Source organism: Myotis brandtii, unplaced genomic scaffold (genome assembly GCF_000412655.1).
Source record: "Myotis brandtii unplaced genomic scaffold, ASM41265v1 scaffold469, whole genome shotgun sequence".
Taxonomy (NCBI): domain Eukaryota; kingdom Metazoa; phylum Chordata; class Mammalia; order Chiroptera; family Vespertilionidae; genus Myotis; species Myotis brandtii.
In genome coordinates, this window is record NW_005367911.1 from 191,506 (window position 1) to 198,030 (window position 6,525).

Sequence of the window (6,525 nt, forward strand, 5' to 3'; positions counted from 1 at the left end):
GAGCTGCCACAGCTAGGCTGCTAGAGGGCCCAGACTGTCGAGAAAAGGGCACCTTTTTCTAATGTACAGAGAGGTCCCCTGTGGGCTGGCATCAGCCTTGCCTTTGCTTTCCCTCCTCAGGGGTCAGCACTGGCTGTGGGAGTTTAGGGGTGTCTTAGTCTTCTCAGGTTGTCATAACAAAATACTATAGACTGGGTGGCTTAAACAGAAAACATTTATCTTCTCAGAGTTCTGAAAGCTGGAAGTTATAGGTCAAGGCGTCGGCAGGTTTGATGTCTCCTGAGGCTTCTTGCCTTGGCTTGCAAATGGCCACCTTCTTGCCATATCCTCACGCGGTGTTTCCTCTGTACATAGGCATCCCTGGTGTCTGTCTATGTTTCTTAATCAACAACTACTCTTATAAAGACACCAGGCAGATTGCATAGGGCCCACCCTATCGGCCTCATTTTAACTGAATCACCCCTTTAAAGGCCCTCTCTCTAAATACAGTCACATTCTGGGGATTAGGACTTCAAAAATAGGAATTGGAGAGGAGGGTCACCACTCAGCCCATAAACAGGGGGTACAGGGACAAGGACAGGGTTCTAAGCAGTGGCACAAACGTTCCTGTTAAAACCCTGTTAGTGAAAGCAGCATCTCAGAGGTGGGCACGACCTCAGAGCTTTCCTAGCCCAGCATCCCAACTGCCTTTCCACTCAGAGCAGAGCCCTGCTTTCTCATCTGACACCAACAAAGAGAGATTTTTAAAAGTAGAGACGGCTCTGGCCTGGTGGCTCAGTTGGTGGGAGCATTGTCCTGTGCACCAAAAAGGTTGTAGGTTTGATTCCTGGATTGGGCACATATCTAGCTTTCAGGTTCCATCGCCAGTTGGGGTGCATAAGGGAGGCAACTGATCAATGTTTCTCTCTCACATCGATGTCTCTCTCTCTCTCTCTCTCTCTCTCTCTCTCTCTCTCTCAAATCAATAAACATATCCTCGAGTGAAGATTTTAAAAAAAGTGGAGCCCTAACCGGAGTGAAGATTTAAAAAAAAGTGGAGCCCTAACCAGTTTGGCTCAGTGGATAGAGCGTCGGCCTGTGGACTGAAGGGTCCCAGGTTCGATTCCGGTCAAGGGCATGTACCTTGGTTGCGGGCACATCCCCAGTAGGGAGGTGTGCAGGAGGCAGCTGATCGATGTTTCTCTCTCATCGATGTTTCTAACTCTCTATCCCTCTCCCATCCTCTCTGTAAAAAATCAATAAAATATATTTTTAAAAAAACAGTGGAGACAGTTTTAGGAAAGAGTCTCTAAAGAAGTGGGCTGTTTGACGGAGGAATAAGGAAAGGAGGTGACAACAAAATATCTTTTCAAAGGCTTCCCTGATCCAGGCTGCCCATGTTCACATGCCCGCGAGGCAGTGGCCCAGGCTCAGACAGAGCCTTTGCAGCCTGCCACCAGCCGGGCCTACCTGTCTCTGTAGGTTCACTGGACCAGGGTCACTGCAGTGCTGGACAGGGTGTGGTTTCAGGGGGGCACAGCAGCTACACCCTCTCATCCCAACTCCAACTCTAGAACCCCCAGCAAGGAAGAAATCTTAGGCCCCCGAGTGGCCAGCCTGGGAGGAGAGACAGAAACGCCACACTCCATCCTTCTGGGCATCCCCCGACTCCCGGTGAGAGCGCCTGCTTCTCCTCTTCTGAGGCCCAAAGCAGGACCCCAGCCAGGAACTCAAAGGCGTCAGCACAACCCCTGGGCCTGGGCCTGCTCAGGCCCCGCCCAGATACATTCTGGAAGTTCTGGAAAAAGTCAGTTTCCACTGAGGCAGCAGGATACTGACCGGCTTCTAAGATGTAAGGGTCCAAAAAGCCCACGGGCCATAAGAAGGTCAGTTGAGGGACCACCTCAGCCCTGCCTACTGCCCTGCCAGGCTGGGGGCTCGGGATCCCATCCCGCTCACCTGTCTCTGTGGCTTGAAGAAATCAGGCACCTGGACCCAGGGAGGTGGGATGATCACAGAGGCAGAACAGCCCTTTCTTTTTTTTTAATCCTCACCAAGAATATGGTTGTTGTTGTTGTTGTCACTGATGAGAGAGAGAACGAAAGAGAGAGAGAGGGAGAGAGAAAGGGAGAGGGAAAGAGAGAAACATCGATTTATTGTCTCTCGTACGTGCCCCGGTCAGGGATGCCACCTGGTAACCCGGATGTGTGCGCTAACTGGGAATTGAATCCGAGGCCCTTCGATGCACGGGATGGTGCTCTAACCACTGAACACATAGGCGAGGTCCAGAGCAGCTCTTTCTTTCTGGGGGGCAGGACCCCTGCAGACCCCCAGAGCCAGCCCCTTTCCCCAAGCCCTATCTACTCACTGAATCGGGCTTCCCTGGCCTCTGGCCAGCATTCCTCCCCACCCCCACCCTAGCCTTTTATATTTCATGTTTTTCCCTGTTTTCCTTAAACACAGTGCTGGAGGTATAGTGTGAGCAGTGGGGCCTGGGTCCTGAAGCCCACACTTCCTTTGGTGACAGCTAAGGACGACATCTGGAACTTATAAACACCAACAAAGCCCAGTGCTGCCCATGCCTCCCCCAGCCCATCTTGGAGGCTTGCTGCTGCTCCCACCTCTCATTTCCACCGCCTCCCTTCCTCCTCACGTCTCTGCTCCCCTCCTCCTGGGCCCCACACCCCATCTCATCACCCCACTCATTTCACTCTCCATCACCATCGTCCACCCTCACTGCCCACCCCACCTGGGACTCTCAGCAAAGACTACTGAGCACCAGGCATTTTCATTCCAGAAGAATCCGCTTCTCTCCCAGAAAACACGCCCTGAATTCCCCAGACCCACTGCTGGGTTCAACAAAGAGGCTGGGAGCGCTACCCATGCCTCCTCGGGCACCTACATGAAGTTCAGCAGGGCCCAGTAAGGAAGGCCGGCCAGTCCCAGGAAGCCAGGGAGGTCCCAGAAGCCAACTGGCCTTGGGGGGACTCCCTCCAGGTCTTGTCTATTTTAAGGGGCTTTGACGCCTCCCTCTGAAGTTGAAAGTATCAAAACTAACAAGGATGTCAAAGGTGTGCTTTGTGAAGGAAGCCAGACGCCGTTTTCAGAGGGCTTGCCAGGGCCTCACCTACTGACATCATGCCCCGAATATCCCTCCCTGAGGAGTCCGAGTGAGACAGACCTGGACCCAGGCCCAGACATTGTCCCCGGAGTGAGTACAGTCTCCCGCTCATCCTCCTCCCCAGGGCAGTGTGACATGGTGGCCATAGCCCGGACTGGTCCCAGGGGCTTTTGGCAAGCCACTTAGTCTCTGGGTGTTACCTTCCTCGTCTCTTCAATGGATAGTATGCACCTTACCTATCTCACAGAATAATTAAGAGGAGTCAACCGGAAGCAACCTAATATGTGGAAATAGCTTCCTATCAAGAAAGGATGGGTCCTAGGCCCAATTCTGCCACTAACTTGCTGTGTGTCTTTAGGAAAGTCTCTTACCTACTCTGAGCTCAGCTGTAAAATGAAAAGGCAACATTAGATCATCACTAAGTCCCCTTGCAGCTCTATTATTCCATGATTCCGCAGTACGTATATACGAAAGCCCAAAAGAAGTTTATCTCTGGCGGGGAATACATTGTCGTCAACTGCAAATTGTTAATCGAATACATGGCATGTGGCTTTCTATCTGGTCTTGGGTAGAAATTTATGTAAAATGGCGGTGAGAGTTGGAGATACAGAACTCCAGAAAGGCATGTTCCCCAGCGTCTGTCTGGACTTCCTTGTAGCTCCGATAAAGCTGTCTGCTGACTTGAGGAAGGTCTGCCAAAAGTGACAGCAATTTATGAAATAATTTAGTTTGGGTGGTGTTAACGCTCATGGTGGAAACCGCAATCACACACACATCCTGTTGGCATTTCTCTGGGCACTGCCGACTGTTCCATCATGGCCCTGCTCGCTCAGAGGGCTGTGCAGGGGCTGGAGCAGCCCGCTGAGCACCAGCGTCCTCCCTCTGCCGTCCTGGAAGAGGCACCGCTGCCCCTGAGAGAGAAGCAGGACCAAGGGGACCGATGGGTGATTCTGATCCATGCTAGGTACTGTGCCTGGATTCCTGGCCCCCTGGAAGACTAACACATTAGTGGCTAATAGTGGCCAGAGGCACAGATCTAAGCAGAGACATAGAAAAGTAGTAGAGAAGGGAAAATAATTAAAAGGCCACACTGAAAAGGCATCTCTTTCACACAGCTCTGGAGCAGCATCTTCTAACCTCCACCTTGAGTCATCACTCCAACAGCACCTCCAATAGAACCTCTTCTGATGGTCCTTTCAGAGACTCAGCAGTGCGCCCAGTACTGTGCCAAGTGGTAGACACACCCTGCCCATCTCATTTGACCTTCTCAGCAGCCTTCTGGTCACAGTGGATGTAGGTAGCTATTCTCATTTTGCAAATGAGGAAACTGAAGCTCAGAGAACTTAAGAGACTTGCCCAAGGTCAAAGAGCTCCTTCTTGGGCCCAAAGAAGGCCCAGGCTCTCCAAGGGGCCCGCAGACACCGCTGCCAACACTCAGCTTGGGGTGATGAGCTTTACATGTCAGGGTGGAGGGAAGGAGAAATAGCCCTGGGCTGAGGAATGGATCTTTGGGCTGAGGAACTTGGGGAATCTGGGGTGGGGTTTGAGGGTGGGAGTGCGGGGGTGGACCTGGGACAGAACGTTCTGCAAGAACCCAGATCTGACTGAAGGAAGGAACTAGAGGCCAAGATAAGAATATTTGAAACTGGAAGGAGTTCAAGTTCAAGGCCAGGGGGGTCTCAACAGAAGAGGGAGTAGGGAGAGGAGAAGAGGATGTCGTATTGAGCAAGGACACTGACACCAGCCCCCCAAGGGAAAGAAGACCCAGCGGGACTCTGTACGTCCACACATGGGGAAACTGAGGAGGGAGAGGGAGGGAGGCTTCCCGACAACAGTGCACTCTTGTGATCAAACCGTCCGGGGGGTGATGTGCAATGGGCCTGTGCGTGTGCGCTGGCAGCATGAACAGCCCCTGGCCAAAAATGGCATGAAAGTGCTCATCATTTTTCTTTGTCTTTTTTTCCCCCTCTCTCTTCTCTCTATCTTGTTGAAATGTTGGAGAACAAAGAGAGCCATATGCAATCGGCCTGTGCGTGTGCGCTGGCAGCCTGAACATCCCCTGGCCAGAAATGGCCTGAAAGTGCTCATCGTTTTTCTTTGTCTTTTTTCTCTCTCTCTCTTCTATCTTGTTGAAATGTTGGAGAACAAAGAGAGCCATAATTTCCACGTCAGTTTTCATAGCTAGTTTCCCATACCTCTGGCCCTTTTGTCATTCCTACCAGAGAGGAAAGTTCTTCCCCCTCAAGGAAGCTGATGAGAGACAGTGTCCGCCCGGCGCCAGTACCCTACCTTCTCTAGTAGCGGGTGCCCAAGCTTCACACGGTGGCTCAGACACTACGTTCCCAGGCTTCTTTGTCCTATTTCCTCTTCTTTCCCATCCTGAGGCCCAGCCCCTAAGTCAGGTAACAGAGAGGGAGAGGAGAGTGAGTAGGGAGTGGTGTGGCTTGGCTGGCAGTGGTCAGCTGCCCACAAAACCAGGCTAAGGCCAACTCAAAGGGGCCCTCTCCCTACCTCCCCTTGTCTGTCAGGAGGATACGGACAGGACGGTGTGGGTGGGTTAGGGGGTTGTTTTCTGAGATCCCGTCGGGCACCTGTGTACACATAAGCAGGCCTGGGAGGAGAGGTAATGGGGTGTGGGCAGCAACCCAGGATGAGCCCCCTGGGAGCCCTGGGAGACCAGCAGAGCTGCCAGGGTGCAGTGAGAGGAAAGACGGAGAACCTGATGCCAGGATTGGTGGCCTCAGCACCAGTCAGGCGGATCTGGGTTCGAATCTTCGTCCTGCCACCTAACAGCTGCCCAGAACACTGGGCAGGATCGGGCCTCTCAGAGGCTGCTTCCTCCTCTCTCTACTGAGACCTGCCTCCTCTGTGCCAGGGACAGTAGCCAGCGAGAAAAGACAGTCCCATCCCTGGGGAGCGAGAGAGCTCGCGATTAATCAAATGATCACAGATCCCGGTGGCTGGAGAGGGGGGAATAACAGGGCCTCCTCCTGAGGGTGATGTGTGGGGAGGATTAAAGCAGGGCTGCGTGGAAGCGCGTGGAAGCCTTGCAGAAACGCCAGCGGATATCATCCCCGCCCCTCAGGTGGCGTCTCGTGGAGTTGACAAAGTGGAAGTAAATTTCATATTTTTCCGGTGCTTTAAAGTTTTAAAAGCATCTCCCACACATTGGCTCGTCCGACCTTCCCAGTAACCCTGGCAGGTGGGTGCTTTATTGCCCCGATTTCTGGAAGAGGTGACTCGGGCCCAGAGAGGCTGAGTGGCTCCCTCAGAGGCCCCGGCAAGGAGATCAGGGTTTTACACCACCCGGTGGGAAAGGGAAGGGCTGGAGATCGCGGTGCCCGGGACCAGAGCGGGTGGAAGTGAAGCCGGCATGTGCCCTGGGGGCCGTCCCTGCGCTGCGTGCCCGCCCGCCCTCCCTCCCG

General features: G+C 53.3%; 1 protein-coding gene across 1 annotated transcript in view; it reads left to right on the forward strand.

The window, feature by feature from the left end:
* Positions 1-6,525, forward strand: part of MEOX1 (mesenchyme homeobox 1) — an 18,918-nt gene that overhangs the window by 7,230 nt on the left and 5,163 nt on the right. The gene's annotated exons all lie outside the window — the stretch shown is intronic.